The sequence below is a fragment of the Rana temporaria genome, chromosome 2 (genome assembly GCF_905171775.1).
Source record: "Rana temporaria chromosome 2, aRanTem1.1, whole genome shotgun sequence".
Lineage (NCBI taxonomy): Eukaryota > Metazoa > Chordata > Amphibia > Anura > Ranidae > Rana > Rana temporaria.
In genome coordinates this window covers 119,095,539-119,121,794 of record NC_053490.1, presented here as the reverse complement: position 1 = coordinate 119,121,794, position 26,256 = coordinate 119,095,539, and the positions used below count along the sequence as shown (strand labels likewise).

Here is a 26,256-nt window from a genome sequence, read left to right as displayed (position 1 = left end):
CATTAGTGTCCCCAGAGAGCCCCCCTTACACCAGGGTCCCCAGAGAGTCTCCATTTACATCAGGGTCCCCAGAGAGCCCCCCTTACACCAGGGTCCCCAGAGAGCCTCCAATCTTACATTAGTGTCCCCAGAGAGTCTCCCCTCTTACATTAGTGTCCCCAGAGAGCCCCCCTTACACCAGGGTCCCCAGAGAGCCCCCCTTACACCAGGGTCCCCAGAGAGCCTCCAATCTTACATTAGTGTCCCCAGAGAGTCTCCCCTCTTACATTAGTGTCCCCAGAGAGCCCCCCTTACACCAGGGTCCCCAGAGAGCCCCCCTTACACCAGGGTCCCCAGAGAGTCTCCCCTTACACCAGGGTCCCCAGAAAGTCTCCCCCTACATCAGGGTCCCCAGAGAGTCTCCCGCTACATCAGGGCCCCCAGAGAGCCCCCTCTTACATTAGTGTCCCCAGAGGCCCCCTTCCTTACATTAGTGTCCCCAGAGGCCCCCTTCCTTACATTAGTGTCCCCAGAGGCCCCCTTCCTTACATTAGTGTCCCCAGAGGCCCCCCTCTTACATTAGTGTCCGCAGAAGCCCCCCCTCTTACATTAGTGTCCCCAGAGGCCCCCCTCTTACATTAGTGTCCCCAGAGGCCCCCTCTCTTACATCAGGGTCCCCAAACAGCTGACTCCCCCTTGCAAGAGGTTCCCCTGTACCTGGCTGGTGAAGGTGGCGATCGGCAGCTCTATGGTGTCCACAGGCAGGGGGATCTCACTGGGGCTTGTAGTTCTATCTCCGAATCATGTATACAGCAGAGGGGGAGGGGCCTCTGACCCGGGCATCAACAACAGTGTGCAAGCAGAGTGAAAGTGAAACTGATACCTGCCTGGGTCAGAGGCCCCTCCCCCTCTCTTCTGTATACACTGACACTCGAGTACTACAAGCCCCAAGGAGATACCGCTGCCCACACAGGCACCATAGAGCTGCCGATCACCGCCTTCCACCTCTCCCCACTGCACTCTAAACGGCCAGCCAGAGGTGCAGGGGGAGATGCCGGGTCTTGGGGGGGGGGGTTGCTGCGATGCCGCCCCTGCATCTACTGCCTTGTCGGCACCCGATCCCCAGGGCGGAACGGCTCCTCACACTGGCAGGCGGTGGGCGGGCCCCTCACACGGGCGGCGGGCGGGCCCCCCCGGACTTTGCTAAACTACAGGGCCCAGTCGCAACGGCGACTGCTGCGACTATGAAAATTCTGCCACTGTCGGAAGCATTGAACTTCATTTTTCTCAGCACGTCGTTGTGTTTTACATCACATCGTTCTGAAACGATCGGTTTTTTAACCGATGGTGTGTAGGCACGACTGATGAAAGTCAGCTTCATCGGATATCTGATGAAAAAATCCATCAGACCATTTTCATCGGATGAACCGATTGTGTGTACAGGGCATACGTTTCTGGGGTGTGTCTGATGGGAGGTATAAGGAGGGTAGGGGTAAGCCTTTTAGCTATACAATAATTTGTTAAATTCTGAAATATATTCCAACCTTTGACTCACCATATATATAAAGAGGGCTATAATAGGCTAGGAACTAGAGGAGGAGGAAAAGTATTTCCAAAAAAAAATCTAAAGCCACCTTGATAAATGTATACATTAGACTAGGCAAGATTAGTATAAAAGTTTGTAGTGACATGTGTTCAAGGTAAATCTGGAGCTGGAAGAGTAGATGTCTCTGAGCAACTTTTTTGGAGACTTTGGGCCAGATTCACAGAAAAAGTATGCCGGAGTATCTGCTGATACTCCGGCGTACTTTCAAATTTGCCGCGTCGTATCTTTATTTGTAATTCACAAACAAAGATACGACGGCTTTTGGCTAAGATCCGACAGGCTTCGTACGCCTTCGGATCGTAGGTGTAATTCTCCGGCGGCCGCTGGGTGGAGTTTGCGTCGTTTTCCAGCGTCGGGTATGCAAATTAGCTGTTTACGGCGATCCACGAAGGTACGCGCGTTCGTCGCATTCTCTTACGTCGTCGCTAGTCGGTTTTTCCCGTCGCAATCTTAAGCCTGCTATTTCATGGCTTAGATTTAGACCAGCCATGTTAAAGTATGGCCGTCATTCCCGCGTCGAATTTCAAAATTTTTTTGCGTAAGACGTCCGGGAATACGAAAGTACGTTACGCACGTCGCCGTTCAAAAAACACATCGGGGTGCCGTAATTTCGCGAAAAGCACGGCGGGAAATTTCCTAATGGAGCATGCGCAGAACGTTCGGCGCGGGAACGCGCCTAATTTAAATGGTACACGCCCCATTTGAATTAGGCGAGCTTGCGCCGGACGGCTTTACGCTATGCCGCTGCAAGTTTACAGGCAAGTGCTTTGTGAATCAAGCACTTACGCCGTAAACTTGCGGTGGCGTAATGTAAAGGGGATACGTTACGCCGCTGTAAATATTCGTGAATCTGGCCCATAATTCTTAGCTCAAACTGCACAAGCAGAAACAAAATCCTTAATGTTGTCTTTAATTGAAAGTCACTAATAAATACATGAGATAAACTAAAGTGAGTACCATAGTGTCTGCAAGCTTAGGCCTGTTTCCAAGAATTTGGGAACCGTAATGAGATGCCACCACACCTTTTCCAGGGGAACTTGATGAAGTTGATAGGTCATAACAGAAGGAATGGTATATGGGTAGATGATGAGTGAGATATAGTTCGGCATCCTCAGTTCACTTTTTAGTGCACAAATTGCAACTTCAGGTGTACCTAACTTGACACTAAAGGACAGCCTGGGGAGGGGGGGGGGGGGAGGGGGTTCTTGAGAAAAGCAATAAGGTAGTGGTGGTGATAGGGGCAGGCACTTTGAAGGAACAGACCTAATAAACTTCATTATGAACTTTGCTGAACTCCTTCTGAAAGTGCTGGTTACTTAGCTGTTGTGGTCATCTACTGGCATAGATACTTGAATAGGATTTAGTCATCAACTTGGAAATACTGTACTATGCAGGACATCAGGAAAGCCATTATTACTTATCTTAAAGTTTGTTCTTGGCCAGTGACTCAAAGTATTGAAGAAAGAGTTCATGAGAACCAGCCAACTAACATTTTAAAAGGACAGTTCAACTATGGCAGCTTTCATGACAGGTTTTCTTTAAGTATTTTTTTTTTTAAGTTTTATTTATTTTATATTAATCTGGAGTGGGGCTTTAATGGATTGTCTAGCTAGGCCCACATACTACATATGAAGGAGATTGTTACATACAGTATGTGGCCAATATAAAGTAGATCTAATCCCAATCACTAAAATTTAAAAAACATCTTTATCATATTATTGCATTTTCACAAGTCATTTCCAATGTTTTTAAATCTCCAGCTTTCATTTAAAAAAAAAACTGAGTAATAATTCTATCAAGGTCCTTGCTCAGACATGTCCTTTTATTGGACGATAGTACTCTGTGCTGCTTTCCATTTTCTCTCTAGCATTGTCTCCCTGGTTCATGCGCATCCATGGCCATGCTGGTACTTATTGAGAAGGCATGTTTTACTGCTTTCACCATCAGGAAGCCCATATTGAGCAATGGCTGCCTGTGGAGTGTATGCATGTACATTGGAAAGTGGCTGCACTACCACCGAGATGAAAACATGGTGAAAAAAAGAGTAAAAAAAGATTTTCGAAAAGATGACACAGAGCTTTAGCAAACTAGATTATATTTCACCCAGTTGAAGTTACACATAGAGAGGAACATCAACTGTCAGATAATAATTACGCTAAGAAATTGGACTTTAAACGGCACATGGGTACTTCATGTAAAATATCTAAGGCCCCATTCACACCTCCGCGACAAAACGCCCGACGCCGTGTTCCTGATTTCTGGTTCCGGGACCATGTTGGCCCGGAACATTTAAAGCTGTGGCGGTGCCCCAGTAATCAACTGGGTCCACAATCCTAAGAAGATCCCAAGCAAGATAGCTGTTCGGTGGGAAGTCCATCTGAGGAGAGCCAAGAGAGGCTGGCAATCAAATAGGGTCTCGACAATCCACCGGGGATCAAGGGAACTGAATACTGAAAGGATGGACGTTGGTCACCTATCAGTCGGTCAAAGTCTTTTAAGGAGGATTACCTCCGCTACCTCAAACCTAAGGAGGGTCTGTGGCAGAGACTTTTCCTCTAAGTTCCGAGTGATACTCTGGCTGCCAGGTCAGTGAGAGAGGCCTGTCCAGGTACGCTATACCCACTCGGGCTGGAATGGCGAAGAAGACTGAGGCCTCGTACACACGACCGAGAAACTCAACGGGCGAAACACATCTAGTTCCTCGTCGAGTTCCTTGTTAGGCTTGTCGAGGAACTCGACAAGCTTGCTTTGCGTACACACAGTCAAGCCAAAATCTCCTTGTTCTCAAACGCGGTGACATACAACGCATACAACGGCAGGGGAAATTCGATTCCACTGGCTTAACTCTTGGGGCTGCTTTTGCTTGTTTCATGTGTTTGCGTGTTAAATAAAAGTTTGGTAAGAGACGATTTGCACTTTTCAGTCTGTTACAGCTTTAAAAATGTGTTATCTCCATTACAAATGCTACTTTTACTCCTGTCTCATACTTTAATCTGAGCAAGCGCGGGTTTCTTAGCATACCGAAATCCTCGACGAGCCAAATCAGACTCCCGTCGAGAAAATAGAGAACTTGCTCTCTTTTTGGCTCGTCTAGGTTCTCAACAGTTTCCTCGACGAAAATGTACACACGACCGTTTTCCTCGGCAAAAAAATATCTCCCAGCAAGGTTCTTGTTGGTTTTTGCCGAGAAACTCGGTCGTGTATACGAGGCCTAAGTGTTGCTGGAAGCAGGACTGTTTCCCTTTTGATACACCTGAATCTGCTATTTCTCCTTCTACTTCAACTCTTCTATCACCACAAAGTTTTATTGTTTTTACCCGGCTGGGTAATAAAGAGCACAGAAAAAGACACCTGTCTTGGACATTCCGTTAATGCTACATCCACCATACACCCCTAGACGGCGGAGGAGCCATGAGGTAAAATGCCACCCAAAACAAACCAGTAGCTCCTTCGGGGGTAGTGCTACATATTGATGACTACTATATAAACAGTTTTGACTTTATTATTGTTTTTTTATATATTTCTACAATAAAACCCTTGATGTTTTACATGAAGTACCCATGTGCCGTTTAAAGTCCAATTTCTTAGCGTAATTAGTGTCCACTTACAAATATCGGGACGTTGGCACATTTCTACTTGTGCATCCACAGTGTCACCCTGTAAGGATGCACATTTAAGCAATCCTTTAGAACTGTCAGATATTAACGATAAATTCTGATTGAGTTTTATGAATGGCTGCACTTTGCACTTTTTTAAATAAACCATGATATGTGGTTATAATGACTGTATGAAAAGAGATGTTATGGCGATAATATTAATAGCAAATAAACACTAACAGCATGTGAACACATTCTGCAGTATCTGTGGAATCATAAACAGTATTTGGCCCAGCCACTTCAATTTTACCATAATATTAGGCATGTTTAATTATGTAGACAAGTAATGGTTTTGTTGATAATGTTTTATGCATGTGTCTGCTGGGAGCTAAAATAAAAACCCCAAGAAATAAAACCTCTTCCTGTGATTTGAAAATAAAAAAAGGCCAGGCAAACATTCACAGTTTGCAGGAAACATGTATTATATCTGCTGTTATAGCAGAGACTGGGGATTTCATTTGCATTATTTAGGTTTTTGATGTCCACTTATCACTGTAGGAAGTAACAATTTCAGCTAGTTATCACCAGTTTTATCTTCTCCTTTGTTTTTGCCTATCAACAATGACTTGATTTATACTGTGCTAAAATGAGTTTGCCAAGTTTTACTATTTGCTATGGAAGATTTCCACTACTTTCCAATATATAGAATGACCACACTCTGTTCCTGTTTTGCAGATGTTCTCCTGTGTTGTCACCCTGTCACATATGCTTCTAGTTAAGACTATACGGCCATGACAGTGCTTATTGTGCAATAATTTTTAATTGTTGCCACCATCAGGAAGCCCATTTTGAGCAATGCCATTCTGTAATCCTTGGAGATCCATGGAAAGAGGTTGGAGAAAATCAGTAGCACTGAGAAAAAAAAAAGAATGATGCTTTCTGATCTTACTCATGCGCATTTTGTCAAATGAGGCAAATGACAAGCGCCAACCGTCAGACATCAGATGACATCTGACCCCTAAGTGAACATGAATGTGTACAGTGCTCTTGCTGACCACCCTATCTCAGAGAGCTTAACATGTTTGTTATTAAAAAAAAATAGCCTTTACAATCACTTTAAAGTGTAACTAAACCCTCCACTTTTTTACAGCCAAGGAAGCTCCCACCGAAGCCTCTCTTTGACCTGCAGTTACTGTGTTGCTACATTTGTGGGTAGCTATGACACTGGCCATTTGACAGCTTGACAGTTTGGTTGAGAGCGCAAGCAACTGGGACAGTTACCATTTAAGGCATACTCTAATGGCCCGTACACACGATCCGAATATCGTACGAAAAATGTCGTCCAAGGAAGAATCGTACGATAATCGGATCGTTAGTACAGTGCTTTCGAGCGCCGATCATGACAGTTCATCTGATATTATTTTATCGGACAAGCATGAAAAATGTTCTTGTACGGTATCAGATCGTACGATTTTCATTTAGTCAGTACAGTTGTTGTCTGAAAATACAATACAAATACATTACAACACATGACATCACTTCCGATTTTTTCTCTCTGTCGTACGAGAACTTTTGTGACTTTAATAACCTATTTAATTTCTACTTGCGACTATTAAGCGAAAAAAGTCGTACGATCTGTCGTACGATATTCGGATCGTGTGTACGGGGCATAAATCAAACTCTTTTGGGAAACAGTTAAATCGGACGGTTTAGTGGGGCTTTAAGGACCCATAGAGAGGGTCAATAGTCAGTGATGTATTCACAGCAACAACCCAAATGTTAGCTTTGAACAGCTTTGTTTAATCTAACTAAGATGATGTCTGAACTTTGCAATTGATAATTGCATTTCTACACATATCCAGATGCCAATAGTGCTTGCAGGAGTACTTTCATGGACCACAAATAGGTCTGTTTTTAAGAGGGGCTTCATGGGTGATGGCTGGTTTTGACACAAGAGCACAAGTCCCTACTACCGCTTCAGTCCTGCTAGAACACTGTCCATACGGCTGAGGCCGAGGCCGAGCCCTTTGCCATCTTGTGCCCTTTCCACATGCCATAGACCTTTTTATCTCCAAGTAGTTTTTCTGAACTTTACTGGAGGTGTTCAGGAAATGGCATAACAGTCACTTCACAAGGACATACATTCTGGAGTCACGGTCCGCAGTAGTCACATGTGAAAGCATATGCAGCACCTCAGCAGCCATCTCCCTTACAGTCTCTCCTCTGGGTCATTAGTACTCACAGGACTCACAGACCTTTTGCCACCTGCCCTAGCCCACACCTCCATAAGGAACAAAGACTACATCTGGCTCGTCCTGGGTACAGGTCCATAATGACATCATGAAAGAAATTTTGATTTGATTTGATTTGAAATCTTTGCAAATTTATTAAATAAAAAAATCACATGTACATAAGTATTCACAGCCTTTGCTTAATACTTTGTTGAAGCACCTTTGGCACCAATTACAGCCTCAAGTATTTTTAAAATGGTGCTACAAGCTTGGCACACATTTTTTGGGGTAGTTCTTCTTTGCAGGACATCTCAAGCTCCAACAGGTTGGATGGGGAGCATTGGAGCACAGCCATTTGCAGATCTCTCCTGAGATGTTCAATAGGATTTAGGTCTGGGATCTGGCTGGGTCACTTAAGGACATTCACAGAGTTTTCCCTTAGCCACTCCTTTGTTATCTTGGCTGTGTGCTTAGGGTTGTTGTCCTGTTGGAAGATAAACCTTCATCCCAGTCTGAGGTCCAGAGCGCTCGGGAGCAGGTTTTCATCAAGGATGTCTCTGTACATTGCTGAATTTTTTTTTCTCTCAATCCTGACTAGTCTCGCAGTTCCTGCCACTGAAAAACATCCCCACAGCATGATGCTGCCACCACCATGCTTCACTGTAGGGATGGCATTGGCTAGGTGCTGAGTGGTGCCTGGTTTCCTCCGGACATGCCACTTGTCATTTCGGCCAAAGCTTTCAATCTTTGTTTCATCAGGCCAGAGAATTTTGTTTCTTGTGGTCTGAAAGTACTTCAGGTGCCTTTTGGAAAACTCCAGGTGGGTTGTCATGTGCCTTTTACTGAGGAGTGGCTTGTCTGGCCACTCTACCATACAGATCTGATTGGTGGAGTTCTACAGAGATGGTTGTTCTTCTGGAAGGTACTCCTCTCTCCACAGAGGAACGCTGGAGCTCTGTCTGGATGACCATCTGGTTCTTGGTCACCTCTGTGACTAAGGCCCTTCTCCCCTGATCACTCAGTTTTGCCGGGCAGCCTGCTCTAGGAAAAGTCCTGGTGGTTCCAAACTTCTTCCATTTACGGATGATGGAGGCCACTGTGCTCATTGGGAACTTCAATGCTGCAGAAATGTACCCTTTCCCAGATCTGTGCCTCAATACAATCCTGTATCGGAGGTCTATAGACCATTCTATTCTTCGGACTTCATGGCTTGGTTTGTGCTCTGACATGCACTATTAACTGTAGGACCTTATATAGACAGGTATTTGTCTTTCCAAATCATGTCCAATCAACTGAATTTACCAAAGATGGACTCCAATCAAGTGGGAAAAGGATGCACCTGAGCTCAATTTTGAGTGTCATGGCAAAGGCTGTAAATACTTGTGTACATGTGATTTTTTTTTTTTATAAATTTGCAAAGATTTGAAACAAACTCCTTTCAAGTTGTCATTATGGTGCATTTTTGTAGAATTTGGAGGAAAATAATGAATTTAATCTATTTTGGAATAAGGCTGTAACATAACAAAATGTGGAAAAAATTAAGCGCTGTGAATACTTTCCGGATGCACTGTAACGTGTATAAAGTAGGTGTTATCCTAGTTTGGCAGCAAAAATGGTAATACACCATAGAAGAGGAAAAAGTAAAAAGGTAATCAGTAATTTTTAAATATTTTTTAAAGGTGTGCTATGTGAATGGGAACATGTAACAAATAAAAAAGAACCAGTAGGTGTTATCTTAATTTGATTGCAAAAGTGAAGGACACTTTTTAAAGCTTTGCATTCTTTTAAGGAATTTAAAGGTTAGAGTGGCACAGTAAATTCAGCTTTTTTGCATGTAATTGTCTGGAACATTCTACTTGTTTTCCAAAAAAGGTTGCGTTTCTATAACAATCACTTTGGAATGTAAGCATCCCGGTTTCAATGAGAAATACATTTTTTTGCCTTCTTCTAATCCTCTGAAAGCCAGTGCATGGTTAAGAGATTGCTTGCTATGTGATACCTCTAAGACGAAGCTAGTTTGCACACGTCGCTTGGTATGGACGCACTTCTTTGAACTGTTTGGACTTGTCATCCAGTGCCTGAGACAGGTGGCATTATCCTGATTTATGTGTGCACAGCGACTTCTCAGTGTGAACTGCAGATCTCTGTCCTGTTACTGTTTTGTAATGGGTTGCTTTTGAGACAAATATGTACATAACCCAGTATCTGGGTAATGTATATGGAGCCATGCAGCTCAATACACCCTGTAGGCAGTGCCAGATTTAGAAGGGGCAAAAGGGACAATTGCCCCAGGCCCCCTGCCAGAGAGGGCCCCAGACTTCCTTTATAAAAAAATGTAAACATATTTCCGCTCAGGACTTCAGTAGTGTGTTAGATGAGAAACATTGAGTTAGTTGTCCAATTTGCAGCCTTTGCCAAGCTCCAGTTATATCACACGCTATCTCAACAGGCAATTTTATTACATGATGAAGGGGTTGCTGATACCTTCCCAAGTGTTATTGTAGCTCATAGAATACACAGTATTTAAACATGATGATCACTAGTTGTCGCTGACAATAATCGCATGTAAAAATCAGACATGCTGTTTGTACCCAAGTTGATCAAATCTTGGCCGGTTCAGCGGGGAACAGCTGAGATGAGAATTAGCTATGGCCAGCTTAAGTGCTCTGTGCCTGTTGGCTGTCGAGAGCAGTGTCCTCAAAATTATACAGTTTGATGAGTTGGTTAAAGATTTTCAAGATGCTAAGTGCAGGATGAAAGACTTTTTGTAAATACTGTAGTGTGATGCATAACTGTGATGTATGACTTGCCAGTTCCACCTTTGTAACGTGTATTCTTACAGTGAATAAAATTGAGAAAAATCAGACAAGTGTCTTTTTCAAAACTTAATATATATATATATATATATATATATATATATATATATATATATATATATATGTGTGTGTTTTTTTTAGAACAAATGCGGTTTATCATTCATTTCAGATTACTTTTTTATTTTTCATATAATTTTATTTCTATGTTGAGGGGCCCCCGAACTTGAAGTGCTTAAGGGCCCCCAAGGGGCACTGCCTGTAGGAACTAGTGTCTGGGCAATGTATATACAGCATTCAGCTCAATACACCCTAAATAATGTAGTGTTTGGGAATGTATATTGAGCCATACAGCTCAATGCACCCTGTATGACCCAGTGTCCAGGGAATATATATAGAGCCATACAGCTCAATACACCCAGTATGACCTAGTGTCTGGGACAAGCACTGTATGTAGAGCCATTCAACCAGTGGCGGCCTCTCCATTAGGGGCACCCGGGCGCTGCCCCCCCTCTCCTCACCACGCTCTATATGCATAATGGATAGATTCATGCATAGAATGAATCTATACATGGCTGCCACGACCACACCCTATTCAAGTGTCCGGCCCCTTTCAGGGCACCGGGCGTATGAATTACATTGTGATGAAACTGGTCAGGGCGATGCTACGCATTGACGTCACCACGTCCCCACGTGACCCCAGAAGCACGGGAGTTCGCTTTTACTGCAGCCTGCTGGCTACTTTTTAAATATTGTTTTGTTTTTTATCAAAACTGTTCCATTTGCTGTATCGTTTTTTGGTGTGATATCAAATAAATGATCCACCTTTTAAGAGGTAATGCACATTGTTGCCTATTTTTTTCTTCACACTGTCTCCGGCTTTGTCCGCTCTTGGAGCGACCAACATTAGTGGACCCCCAGCGGCTCTTCCGGATATCAGGACGAGGAACTTCGAGGAGCCCAATGGTGATATCCCGATCTACCATATAAACCCTACAGAGGTTATCTGCAAAGCCTTCACAACCGTGTTATCTGAGGTCCAACCCATCTGGTAAGGGTCCCCCCTCTTTCATTTGTGTGTGGCACTTGAGGAAGTATCCATAGTGGTGGTGGCTGACAGATGCTCATTCCCTACAACCTGCACCCGCACTTCCCTTTGGACACAGTGGCATCTGTATGTTCATCTGTGGACTTTTCACTTCTATCTTGACATTTGTTGCTCAATTGAAATGTGATATGATCATATTTGTTTGAGAGACACTATTGAGATCTTTATTGTGTTTTTTTGTGTATTCCAGAATCATTTACATATTACTCTTTTTCACATCAATGAACGGTGATTTCCATTTTTCATTTTTTCACTATTTAGTGTTTGCATCTTCGATTATTGTTTTCCATTTTTAGTCTATTCACTTAGCGAGTTTAATTAGCGCAACTATATTATTTATTTTTAGTATGAATTATTGCGACCAGGTTTTTCTTTTTTTAAGCACCTGATTAGAGCCAGAGGCTCTAATAGGCTTTAAAATAGGGTGGGCTCGGGTCGCAGAGTCCAGAGCCCACACAGGTGTGTTACAACAGTAAATGAATATTCGCTGTTGAAACACTGATCCTCAATCCGGCCAATCAGAAGAGGGGATGAGACCCACTTTCCAATTGGCCAAAAAGAGAAGACTGATTGGCTGCCGAGGAGGAGGGAGGAAATAGAAGATGCCATTGTCGTGATGACCAGGAGAAAGGGAGGCCGGTGAGCAAGGAAAGCCGCTGGTGAAGTGCTACCTACCTACCGAACATCTGACCAACCGATGTGGGGGGGGGTGGTGTTGGCATACTGTTTGCCGCTCCCCCCAAAAAGAAATTACACCGGCCTGCACCCTGTATGACCTAGCATCTGGGGAAAGTATATAAAGTCATTAAGCTCAATGCACCCTGTATGACATATTGCAGGTGTCGGCAACCCGCGGCTCTTTTGAACCTTTGCCGCGGCTCCGGGACACCTTTTGAGGGTAATGAGTAATCTACCTGATTACTCTTACCCTTGCGGTAACGCCGTTCCCATTATTTGGGCGGGATTACCGCAATTACATCTACCGCGCGGCGTGCGGGGGGGCAGGGGGGGTATCATGTGGCCACAGGCCTGAGCTGGCCTGTGATTCGTCACGGCGTGTCATGTGACTGACCGCAGAGCTGGCCTGTCTGTGCTCGCGCACGCGCCTGGAGTCTCCCGCCCGCCTCAGCCTGTCACGACTCGAGAGCTTTAAGCTCAGCCGCCGACATATGAGGCTCCACTCCGGATCAAAGACCGTGGCACCACTTTGGGACCATCGTACGGTGAGGTCAGTAGTACTGCAGTTTATCAGCTCACTCCAGACTCGAGAGCGCCAGTCTGTCTTTCCAACACAATTTAGTCTTTTACAAGAGTTTCATCATGGGAGTATGCTGAGCATGCAGGCACCATCACAATCAGAGCAAACAACACAGCCTAAGCTGGGGACTGGGGCCAGCCTGGGCATGTGGAGGTGGAATCTTATGTGATATATTGTACAGTATTGCATTTGCTGGGCATGTGGAGGTAGAATCTTATCCGATATTGTACAGTATTGCATTTGCTGGGCATGTGGAAGTTTTGCAGCTCCCAGTTTTTGTTTTTCCTTCGGAAACGGGTCCAAGTGACTCTTTATGTCTTAAAGGTTGCAGACCCCTGACCTAGTGTCTGGGGAATGTATATAGCTCCTTGCAGCTTAATACATCCTAGTGTCTGGGGAAAACTCAGTTGGCATAAAAATTGTGCATCTTGCCTACTTTGGACACCTTTCTTGACTACACCTAAAAAAAGAGGTGCCTGTACAGCTGTGCAAGACTGAAGGTAAGACTAGCGGTCAGCTTTACAGTAAACTGGAACCTCCAGAATTGCATCTAAAAAGCGATTTAAAAGAGAAGCATGGCCAAAGCTTTTTTGGCCAAACTTCTAATGTAGGTCACAGGAGTGCACTTACTTGTGCTCTTCTTAACTGAAAATTAGCCATCAGCGGGACATCATAGAGCCATCTGAGATCCACCCAGATGCCTGACTGGCAGCTGGCTCAGCCTCTCAGTGTGCTATTTTGAGCATAAGCCAGCGTGCTAAGAGCTGACGAGAACTGAGCAATCAGCGGTCATGTGATTGCTCAGTTCTTGGGTTTAGAGCTGACTGGGAACAGCAGAACCAGCCTGATACTGAGGCTCCGATCTCACTAGTGCAATTTCAGATGCGACTTTTGTCACACATAATCGCATGATAATTTAATTATCATTGTGCCCCCCGTTCACATCAATACAACTCAGTTTTGAAATTGCAAAAGGTCCCAGTGATACTTTGGTGGAATTGCAGCTCAATTATAGCCCCATAGAATATGCAAACCACGTCCAGTTTGCATCCAAGTTACACTACATAATTGCACCGAAAATCTGATCAAAATAGAATTGCAGCAGTGTGCAGCTAGTATGGATAGTTTGTTTATTTCTTTTCACACACTTCCCCTTTAATGGATGTCAGACCCTGAAAAACAAGTCTGCCTACGAAAACCCTTATATTTACATACCCATAGGAGAAATCTCTATATGAGGTTATTGTCCTGAGTGCATGATAGTTTATGGACAGAGTGTAATACATAAAAAATGAATACCTCTATCTTTAGGGTCACAATGACCAAGTGGTTTGTATTCTTCCATTCCAGCACTGGGGGTGCAAAGTTAATCCCCATCAGAGACGTACCCTGCATGTAATTTGTCTTTCCTTACCATTTGTATAACCCCACATTTATTTTAAAGCTGATGTTTAGAAAAAAAAATCAGGATATAGCACCATACACATTAACCTGCAGGTGACTGCTTCTGCTCAAAATCCTCCATGCTGCGTCACCTTCCAGCTGCCATATACTGCCCTGAGTGTCTGTCTTCTAGTGCGAAGGTTAACAGCAGCGGCTCCAAAACAAAAAAGTAGCGTTGCTTGCCTGTCCCATCCTGCCTTCTCCGCCATTCATAGAACTCGTCTGACTACATTCAATTCTATCAAGGGGCATACAAGATGCTGTCATTCAATTCCCATTCACAGGGCTCAGTACATCATGGGAGTGTTGTAAGATAAGTTCTATGAATGGCGGCCATGGCAGGAGGAGGCGGGTGAGCGCCACAACTTTCCAGATAAGAAGTCGATGCTGAAGCATTTTTTTTAATACTATTAAATTACAAAATGGCTTTTGAAGCAATTATAGATGTTATTTGATATGACAATTTTAAAGTTTTATTAAACCCAGACTATGAAAAACTCCAGTTACATGTTATATAATAGAGTTTTCATACTTACAAAGCCACTAAAGCATTTGTTTTCTGTAGAATAAAATATACCTCGTTGATCCTGCCTTCAGCTGTCCCTCTCATCTTCTCTGTGTCCCCACTGCAGCCTGAGATTGTGTAGACTGGCTGGCGTCCTCTACGGAGTATGCTCAATTTCAATGTTCTTATTAGGGGCGCTGTCCCCCTAATCCATGCGCACACCCCCTAATCTACATGCAGGGCACTGGACGTATGGATTTCAATGTTTTTTTTTTTTAAGCACATGATTAGATCCTGAGGCTCTAATTGGTTTAAAAAAGGGTGGGTTCAGGACGCAGAGCACTGCGCCCTGAGCCCACCCAGTTGTGTGACAATAACAAATTAATATTCGCTATTGTCTTTCTGCTTTTTCTCCTTGCAAATCAGGAAGCTAGTCCTGAGACCTAATTGGCCGAGAGGAGAAGCGACCATATTGGTCGGGAGCAGAAGCAGGGGGGAAGCCACAAGGAGGAGATGCAGGGAGAAGCTGCCCATGACCTGGGTGGGGTAAGTGCGGGGCTGGTGGGTGGACGAATAGACAGACGGGCGAGTGAGGGGGGTTTGTGGTTGATTTATTAACTGGCCAATTGAACGGGAGAGGGGTCAGGTTGTTTGTTTTTCTGCCCCCTAAAATGGAGCACCAGCCTCCACTGCTCATAACTATAGAATCACACCTGGGCGTATACACAATTGTAAATGACAATCCCTCCTCCTCCATGTCCTCCTATTGCTAAATACTATGAGGGCGGAATATAGTATGCTGATTGATTACATTCACTAAAAAACTTACAAAAAAAGATTACGTTTAATACACAGTATATCAGTATTTTACAGTATATCAAATGTAATAGCTAATACCTGTAAAGTAAAAAATAAAAACTTGGATGCAAATGCCGTCTGTTCAAAATGAAAGCTAGTGTCAGTCACCTGACTACGCCTACACCATATTAAAGCATAGGTTCACCCAAATAACATTTATATAAGACCAAATTCTTTATACTACCAGCATGTACAGTCAGCACTTTTTTTTAGGCTGTACATACCTTATAATCTATATTTGCAATCCGGCTTCCGGGTACTTCTCCCGCGGGAGTAGGCGTTTCCAAGCTGAGGCGTTTCCAGGCGTTCGCCCAGATGATTGATGTCTATCAGAAAATGTTCCCCCCGGCGGATAAGGCCCGGCCCCTTGTATTGCGTAAGCGCGTCACAGAGTTTCCGAAAGGAGCCGGACATGTAAAGGGGCGAGTCGCCTCTACACGCCATATAGAGCCGACTCGCAGCTTTACCTGTTTGGCTCCTTTCGGAAACTCTGTGACGTGCCTACGCATTACGGGGGGTGGGGCCTTATCCGCCGGGGGAACATTTTCTGATAGACATTGTCATGGACCTTGGAATGCGGAAGTGTTCCTCCTTGAAATCTGTTACACAGTGGGGGGTCTTCTGCTCTGTCTTAAGGCTCCAGACGGCTCCATTGTTCTGTGTCTGGCTATTGTGTACATTGATTGCCCCCTGGGGCTTCTGTCTCATTACACATTGCAGTCCTTCTAATCAAGCTATAGGACTAATACCTGCTGACTCATTTTCAAGTCCTCATTTGCATGGCTAAGAGGACCTGAAGGAGGACTACATGTACTTTACAATTGACCAATAGGAAAGTGTTTGTTGGGGGCGGGATGTTCCAAATTCTGTATAAAAGTGTGTTGTGTGCTTTCAATAAAGGTCTTCCTGTTTGAACTTACATACAGCCTGCCTGGTGTTTGTTCTAATGTATTCCGAACGGCACATTGCTGTAATTCGGATCCCGGATCCTTGGATGACCGAACCATCAAACGTTGCGATCTGCAAGCTGACTCAATAGTAGCAGAGGAGTGTCGGGAGAGCGGAAGCGAGCGAGCAAGGGTCTCGTTACAGACATCAATCATCATCAAAGTGCCAACTGTACATGCTGGTAGTATAAAGAATTTGGTCTTATATAAATGTTATTTGGGTGAACCTCCGCTTTAATGCACAAAACATTACACATTTGTTGCCCAATAAAGATTTATTGGGAGCTGTAACTGTTTTTTTGTTTTTTTTTTAGTTACGTGACTAGCACAGCACCAATCAGGGCTGACCAGACACAGACTCATACTGTAGTAGAGAACATACAGTACATCAGCAGAGAAAAGGAACACACTCCCAAGGATCTTTCCTTGCAGATGACAAAGAAGAGGGAAATATGTGACCACACAACAGCGCTGCAGGAATAAAATACTTAGAGGATTAAAAAAAATATATATATATATATATATATATATATATATATATATATATATATATATACACAGTGACATGATTTATTGGACACTTCTCTGTTTAGTATCACTGTAAAAAACGTGGACTTTTCTTTAAAAAAAATATCATTATTAATTTTTTTGTAGACATAACACATTTTTTTAGTATATTAGAAGTTAGCGATAAGCTTTGACTTGTGACAACATCACATGGACACTCGGGAAGTCTCGGATATCCTGTTCTTGTTTTTAGAATGTGTTTTCTAGAATCTTCCCTGAGCTCTCTGATTCAGAAATACAAATAACACATAACTACTAAGGCAGGGTAGCTCTCAGTTTGCACTGAAATATTTCCAAAATACATAAAGAGAATCTGAAAATTCACTAATTCGACAAAGTAACATAATTGTAGCCATGTTACAAGCCATGTTGAATTAAAGCTTAAAGTGTTACTAAACCCAGGACCCTGCATTCACTATATCTGGTCTCCCACAGTAAACAGAACATATTATTTTAGTGAATATAAACTGCTAAATACCCTTTCTCATCAGCAGTATATAGCAGTTATATGGCTTCTATCAGTGTCTGGTTAAAGCTTTTAGGAGGAATTTTCATTCTACTCAGACTGTCCTATGAGGCTGCAGGACCCCTGACCCTCTATCTGGACAGTGCTGATTGACCCTGTGCTGCTCACATGCACCCTCCCCCAAACAAAAAAACAACAAAAAAACTCTCTAGCAATACACACCAAACTGAGGAAATGCAGATTGCCTCCAAGCCTCTGTACTGTCAGGAGATGGATTGGGGACAGTGGAAGAAGGTGGGGAATCAGATAAGACAGGATTAAACAGTTTTTTTTCACAATGCAGAGGATTAACCCCTTAGGTTCCACAGTAAGTATAACAAGCTTGCTTTACTGCATATACAGACTAATTTTACTGTTGTGGGTTTAGTAACACTTTAAAGTATAACAAAAGGCAAAAAATAATTCATTTTGGATAAGGATTTTAGTAAAGTGGTGGGCTGTTATAACACTTGTGTCTCCTTGGGAAGACTTCCCTTCGCATTCTGTCCCATAGCCAAGACAGGAAATGAGAGGAAATCCTTGGTTGTCAACATTGTCACCAGGATAAGTGTCCCCATTGGAAGATTTCTTCTTATTCCTGTTCTGTTGACACCCATAATTTGTGATTTTCTTTTCCTTTTGCGCTTGTCATTCTCTTTTCCAGCTCTTGAAGTTTCTTTTCTATCGACTTGTTTATCTGATTGGTTAGATATTGAGAAAGTTCAAGTAAGCAGGGTGCCCATGGTATTTTTTGTCATAAATGTGTTAAGCTGGTACAATGGGTCCAGCTGCACACACTTACCTATTGGTTCACATTGTTTCTTATTATTACGCCCTTTACTTAGTCCGATTATAGTGCAGTTTGTACTACCATCTCCTTCCCTATCCCAAGATCCCAGGATTCGTCTTGGTGCATTAATGATTCCATTCTAACTCACCCTCCCATTGTCTAGATATTAAACATGCTATCAATGACTATCCCATTAATAACAGTTCTGCGGATATTTCCCCTCTCACTCTTTGAGAAGACCATAAACCTCTAATTCGAGGTACGCTTATCCGGAAAGCATCATTTCTCAAACACGATTGTAAGCTCCTTTGCCAAAAGTTAGAAAATGACTTAAATCTGTATCACAATGCATTTCTAAATTCTCCGTCCCCTTCTATTAAAGCTAAACCATAATTTTCCCTATGGTTTCCCTTTTTTCACAAATTACCCTTCCAACACAAACCCACTGTGAACGACTTTAGTGTCCCATCTCTGCAACAGAAGACATTGTGGCTATTAAGGCTTTAAAACGTAATAAACGTCCCAGCCCAGATGGATTTTCTGCTTTCTACTACAATAAAGTTTCTGATATATTATCTCCGATCCTAACTGAGGCCTTCAATACGTTGTTGAGACGAGACTCTTTTCGTTTAGAATCCTTAATGGCCACAATTTCCATGCTTCTCAAATCTAAATCTAATACAACCTCTTGGACAAATTACCATCATATTTCACTTCTTAATATTGACATTAAACTTTTAGCCAAAATACTTGCAACCCACTTGAATCAAGTAATAGGCAAAATTGTTCATCGACATGAAGTATGTATTTTTGCAGATGACATCTTACTCTTCATGTCATCTCCCCATATCACAGCACCCAATCTCCTCTCTCTCCTAAACCGTTTTGCAAACATTTCGGGCTTAACAGTTAAAGGGGTTGTAAAGGTAGATGTTTTTTCACCTTAATGCAATCTGTGCATTAAGGTGAAAAAACATCCGAGCATTAGCGGCCCCCCCGAGCCCCCCTTTACTTACCTGACCCCTCGAACGCGCAGGTTTCTGGGCCGACTAATCAGCTCATTTATTGATTGATTGAAAGCAGGGAAGCCATTGGCTAGCGCTGCTGTCAATCATATCCAATGGCGCGACCCACCAGGGGGCGGGGCCGAGTGACACAGTGAGCAGCTATGGCCGCCGGCTGTATCACAGGAGCGTGCCTGCAAGGACTTTCCACCATGCGAGCTCGCTCACATGAAGGTGGAAAGTTCTTGCAGGGGGAGCTGAGACAGCCACCGAGGGACCCCAGAAGACCAGGTTCGGGGCCACTGTGTGCAAAACGAGCTGGACAGTGGAGGTAAGTATAACATGTTTGTTATTTAAAAAAATGAAAACAAAGCTTTAGTGTTCCTTTAACTATCAAAAATCAACTGCACTCAACATTTCCTTGCCTCCTTCAGACCTTCACCTTGCTAAAGATTCACTTCCCTTCTCTTGGACACCTTATAGACTTCAATACCTAGGAATACAACTCACTCCTAAAATAACTGACTTATACTTAGCTAACTTCCCTGCATTACTAAAACAGGAACTGTTCAGATATTTGTAAATCAATTTTTTTTCCAACCTTATCTCAATTCCAACTCCCAACTTTCCCAGATGTTGCGTTTTGAACACATGTATTTCTGACCCTCATGCTAGAGGACTTGTTTAGTTTCTCAATAAGAACATTTTAGCAAGTACTAACACAGGTCCCCCTCATATGTCTTCAAATGGGAACTAGACCGGCTGTTCAGAACTTAAGAGTAAAATCATCTGAACATTTGGCTGAGCTGTTTTGGAGGCTTATTTGGTCATGCAAAGCCCTGGTTCCTTATAAGCTGGAAAGTTGATTTGCCTGTTTTAACTAGGGAAGCACTTATGTTTAAAAATCTAGAACAGCTTGAAACGTACTGTTTCTTTAAATCGTCATTTCATTGCAGTTGACTAACCCAGTTTAAAAAAAAAAAATGGGAACTAGACCTTAATCGCAAATTTTATGGTTCCGCCACTAATTCCTCTTCTTCTAATGTTGTTGATGCAGACACTAACTTTAAGGTGCTAACCCATTTGCATTCGGTCCCTGCTAGAATATCGAAATATAATTCTGATTACCCTGGAGCTTGTTTTCGTGGCTGTTCAGAGTCTGACACTCAACTTCATATTTGGTGGGATTGCCCAATTGCCCAAAAATTCTGCAAGACAGTTTTTGACTTGGCCCTCAAAATCTTTGATACACCTATACAGCCCAATCCTGCTACAGCCCTATTAAACCTAAAACCTGAAAGCTGATGGGATCACACAGAATCAGTTTCACCTTCTTTTACAGCACCTAACACCTGAAAAACAAACCGTTGCTAAGGTATAGGAATTCCATATTTAATTCTAGCTGAAACCCATACACAGAACTAATAAAGCTCTTATTCGTGCTAAAATGGAAGCAATCGAAGGAGATCAAATCGGTCAATTTGAGAAACTCTGGGTTCCTTGGGTTAAAGTGGAGGTTCACCCGAAAAACTTTTTGTTTTACATTAGAGCCAGCATAGTAAGGTAATTTCATTTCGGCATGTTTTTTTTTTTTCTCTGTACTTACCTTCATATCCTGATTTTGTCCAGGGCTTCCGGGTTCTGATGTCTCCCGGACTGGGCGTTCCTATCCCAGCCTCAGGCTTCCGATGACTGCAGGACTGGGCTTTCCTATCCTTCCATTGGATGATTGACGGCTTGTGAAACAGGTGACCTATCGCACAACGCGCGTCACCAGATTTACGGAAATAGCCGAGCTGCGAGTCGGCACTATACAGCGCCTGCGCCCGCCGTGTAGAGCTCACTGCGCAGGCGCCGTATAGTGCCGACTCGCAGCTCAGGTATTTCTCAACATCTGGTGACGCGCGTTGTGCGACAGGTCACCTGTTTCACAAGCCGTCAATCATCCAACGGAAGCATAGGAATGCCCAGCCCTGCAGTCATCGGAACCCGGAAGCCCTGAAGAAAAACAGAGTATAATGGTATGTACAGAGGAAAAAAAAAGCGCAGAATTTAAATGCCCTTACTATGCTGAATCTAATGTGTGTAAAATTAAAAAAAAAATGTTGGGTGAACCCCCGCTTTAAGCATTGTTTACCTCCAGACTTTAATGACATTATTATTGCCTTGGTAATTTTACTCTCTTTGCCTTGACTATACTTTCTATTCATTTGGGATCGCATCACCACTTGTGACCCCCCCCCCCCCCCCCATTCCCTTTTCCTTTTTTTTTCTACCCTCTTCTCTCTAGCTACTTCTATTTTTTCTTTTCTACCCTTCTTTTAATACTGTGTGGTACTAATAAACACATCATCTGTTCTGTTTTTAATATATACCTATTAGATTAATCTCCTTATTACTGCTCTTGCAATATGAACCAATAGTCACTAGCTCACTTTTTTCCTTCATCTAATGGTTTTGATGTAATACTTTATTGGTTTATTCATGGCGCTACTCGTTATATTTTTACAGTGTTATGTACCCATGTTTAGCTTTATTGCTATTTCAATATTGTGCCACCATCCTTGTATGTACTCAGTTTGTCAATCTTTGTTATATTTAAAAAATAATCAACAAATTTGATGAGGAAAATATCTGTAGTGCAAGTTTTTTATGCATTTTCTTGCATAGGTACTAGCTTTCCATTGGCTAAAAGTAAAAAAAAAATGCTGAAGCCTGAAAATAACACAAAAACTACTGTGCTCAAGTGTAAATGATGCTCTGATTTAAAAAAAAAATGCTAAAACAGGGGTTTTCCATGTTCTATGTGTGTTGTATTAAGGAAACCCATTCATCTTAAATTAGCAGGCAATGTACAAGAACAGACAAGAAAATGGATACATTTTTCACATTGCAGTGCACCAAAAAACATGGTAGGCGTTACTGTGCATTCGTTGCGAGAAGCGCAGGTTTACAAAAAACAAACATACAGTGGGGATCGAAAGTTTGGGAACCCCAGGTAAAAATTTGTATTAATGTGCATAACGAAGCCACGGAAAAATGGAAAAATCTCCAAAAGGCATCAAATTACAGATTAGACATTCTTATATGTCAATAAAAGTTAGATTTTATTTCCATCATTTACACTTTCAAAATTACAGAAAACAAAAAAATGGCGTCTGCAAAAGTTTGGGCACCCTGCAGAATTTATAGCATGCACTGCCCCCTTTGCAAAGCTGAGACCTGCCAGTGTCATGGATTGTTCTCAATCATAGTCTGGGAAGACCAGGTGATGTCAATCTCAAAGGTTTTAAATGCCCAGACTCATCTGACCTTGCCCCAACAATCAGCACCATGGGTTCTTCTAAGCAGTTGTCTAGAAAACTGAAACTGAAAATAGTTGACGCTCACAAAGCTGGAGAAGGCTATAAGAAGATAGCAAAGCTTTTTCAGATGTCAATATCCTCCGGAATGTAATTAAGAAAAGGCAGTCATCAGGAACAGTGGAAGTTAAAGCAAGATCTGGAAGACCAAGAAAAATATCAGATTGAACAGCTCGCAGGATTGTGAGAAAAGCAATTCAAAACCCATGTTTGACTGCACGATCCCTCCAGAAAGATTTGGCAGACACTGGAGTTGTGGTACACTATTCCACTATAAAGAGATACTTGTACAAATATGGTCTTCATGGAAGAGTCATCAGAAGGAAACCTCTTCTACGTCCTCACCACAAAAATCAGCGTTTCAACTTTGAAAATGAACATATAGACAAGCCTAATGCATTTTGGAAACAAGTTCTGTGGACCGATGAGGTTAAAATATAACTTTTTGGCCGGAATGAGCAAAGGTACGTTTGGAGAAGAAAGGGCACAGAATTTAATGAAAAGATCCTCTGTCCAACTGTTGAGCATGGGGGTCGATCAATCATGCTTTGGGGTTGTGTATTGCAGCCAGTGGCACAGGGAACATTTCACGAGTAGAAGAAAAAATGGATTCAATAAAATTTCAGCAAATTTTGGATGGTAACTTGATGCCATTTGTGAAAAAGCTGAAGTTAAAGAGAGGATGGTTCTACAAATGGATAATGATCCTAAACACACCTCAAAATCCACGGGGGATTACATCAAGAGGCGTAAACTGAAGGTTCTGCCATGGCCTTCACAATCTCCTGACCTCAAAATAATTGAAAATCTATGGATAGACCTTAAGGCCCCGTACACACGGTTGGTTTGGTCCGATGAGAATGAACCAAAGTTCATTTTCATTGGACCAAACCGACCGTGTGTATAGGCTATTGGTCTGGTTTCCTTCGGTCCAAAATTTCTAAACATGCTTCAAAACCGAACCGATGGACCGCTGCCCCATCAGACCAAACCGATGGTTAGTACAGAAAAGCATTCGTTCAAAACCCGCGCATGCTCAGAATCAAGTCAACGCATACTTGGAAGCATTGAACTTCGTTTTATTCAGCACGTCGTGTGTTTGATGTCACCGAGTTCTGACCCGATCGGATTTTGGACTGATGGTGTGTACACATATCAGGCCGTACGGCCACTTCAGAGGTGAACCGATGAAAACGGTCCGACGGGCCAGTCTCATCGGTTTGGTCCGACCGTGTGTACGGGGCCTAAGATGGGAATTCATGTTGCATCTCCAAAACATTAAATTAAGGGAAATCTCCCCAGCAGCACACAGACAGCAAAATAATAAAATAAAAACACTGGATAGGAATTAATTAATTTTTACTCTATGCAAAAAAAAAAAAAGTTTGGCTATACATCCCCTTTAAAAAGCACCTAGAGCATAGTACACTCATTTTTTTTAATTTAGTTCAGACACTGATAATAGCACTATACCAAACATTACAGATTTAAGAAAAGTTTACAAGATGTTTTCTTGTTGCCTTAAAGTGTTACTAAACTCACAACAGTAAAATCAGTCTGTATATGCAGTAAAGCATGCTTGTTATACTCAGTGTGGAACCTAAGGGGTTGTGTAAAAAGGCTGTTTCATCCTGTCTTCTCTGATCCTTCCCTATCTTCCACCGTCCCCTGATAGTTTCCTGATAACAGCGTCTATTGAGTCAGGCTGCACATGCTCAGTTTGGTGCATATTGCTAAAGAGATTTTTTTTTTCTTGGGAGGATGCATGTGATCAGCACGGGGCCAATCAGCACTGTCCAAACAGAGGGTCAAGGGTCCTGCAGTCTCATAGGACAGTCAGAAAACAAGCTCCTTCAAGCTTTTACCAGTGCTCGGCCAGACACTGATAAAAGTCACAAGACTGCTATATACTGCTGATGAGAAAAGGTATTTAGCATTTTATATTTACTAAAATAATTGCATTTCCATGTTCTGTGTAATATGGGAGACCAGATATAGTGAATGCAGGATCCTGGGTTTAGTAACGCTTTAAAAGTAAATTGTGTAAAAGTAAATTTTCTGTCATCGTTAAATAATTTACAAAAAGCAAATCCTAGTTTCTTCTTTTGGAAACATGTTTTCTACTTTATTGGCACTTGAAGGTCCTAAGAATAAAAGCACAGTTCCATACACCTCTTATCATGCTCCACCAGCTCCTCTCTGCATCATCTGGTTCTCTACAAAAAAAAAAACAATTCCAATTTCTAGTTCTGTCAGACACATCTTTCAACAATATGGCATCTCCTCTCTAGTCTCCAAGAATATCCCAACATGAGTCTTCTGTTTACTTACTGTTTGCTTCTCTTTTTTCTCTAACTACCCCTTCACTATACTTTGTCTATAGTATTTAGCACCTGAAGAAGCCAATGGTGACATTTGTTTCCTAAATGAAGATATTAATCCATTGTCTACATAGGAAAATCATGCATACTTACTGAACATGTAACTGCTGGATGTCTTCACACCAGGACTCCAGTACTATCTCCATCCCAGACCTGCCCTTTTGTACAAACACTGTGTACAGAGCTACAATCAGAAAAACAACACTGGCCTCAGTCACTGAGGTAATATGAGGTCACTTGGCATGCACAGTGCCATTTCTACCCGTTCACTGCTAGAGACATCTACTCCTATGTATCCCAAGACTGCTAATACTGTGTACCTTCCCATGTTTACATACAACTAGGTTCTAGTTGCAGCCATTCACCTAAATGTACAATTAAGTATAAGTGTAAAAGTACAATTTCTGTCATCGTTGAGTAATTTACAAAAGCATGCCGTGTAAGGAAGTGTTCTGGACATGCGGATGGCCTCAAACCACAAGCTTAGAATTACCGTATTTATCGGCGTATACCGCGCACTTTTTTGCCCTGAAAATCAGGGCAAAATCGTGGGTGCGCGATATACACCGATACCCGCTTCCCGCGCTGTGTTTGAACCACTCTGCCAGCATATACCGAGCGCAGTACACTCGGGTATAGTCGGGCAGGCTCGGCTCCTCTCGCGGTCACGTCCTGTGCGTCCTGTACGTCCTTTACGCGAGAAGAGCCGAGCCTGCCCGACTATACCCGAGTGTACTGCGCTCGGTATATGCTGGCAGAGTGGTTCAAACTCAGCGCGGGAAGCGGTGATCGAGCGGGGAGGACACCCCGGTGGCCGGAGAAGGACGCCGGACCGGACGAGGCCGCCGATGGACGCGATGGACGACCGGCAGGACGCGATGGACGACGGGCAAGACACCAACGAGGGGCATCCAAACTGTAAGTATTTTTTTTTTCCAGGAATTTTTCTTCAATTTCGGGGGTGCGCGCTATACGCCGGGGCGTGCAATAGGCCGATAAATACGGTAACAGATTTTAGGCTTTTTTTGTGATTATTGGGATGTTCTGCTGCTCTAGAGAGTGATTAAAGCGGTGTTCCACCGCAAAATAAAATAATTAAAAGTAAGCAGCTACAAATAATGCAGCTGCTAACTTTTAATATTAGGACACTTACCTGTCCAGGGCGCCAGCGATGTCGGCACCCAAAGCCGTTTTGTCACTTGGCACTGGAGTGCTGCCGCCGCCATCTTCGGTGTGGGAATCAGGAAGTGAAGCCTTGCGGCTTCACTTTCTGGTTGCCTACTGTGCATGCGCGAGTCGCGAT

The 26,256-nt window shown here is 43.0% G+C and overlaps 1 long non-coding RNA gene across 1 annotated transcript; it reads right to left on the bottom strand.

Moving 5' to 3' along the window:
• Positions 1 to 24,938: 24,938 nt before the first annotated feature.
• On the bottom strand, positions 24,939 to 25,447 carry LOC120929434. The gene is made up of 2 exons (XR_005747388.1): positions 25,047 to 25,447; positions 24,939 to 24,994 (listed from the first exon to the last, which is right to left on the bottom strand). It is a non-coding gene; the product is annotated as an uncharacterized LOC120929434 (long non-coding RNA).
• Between the last annotated feature and the right edge of the window lie 809 nt (positions 25,448 to 26,256).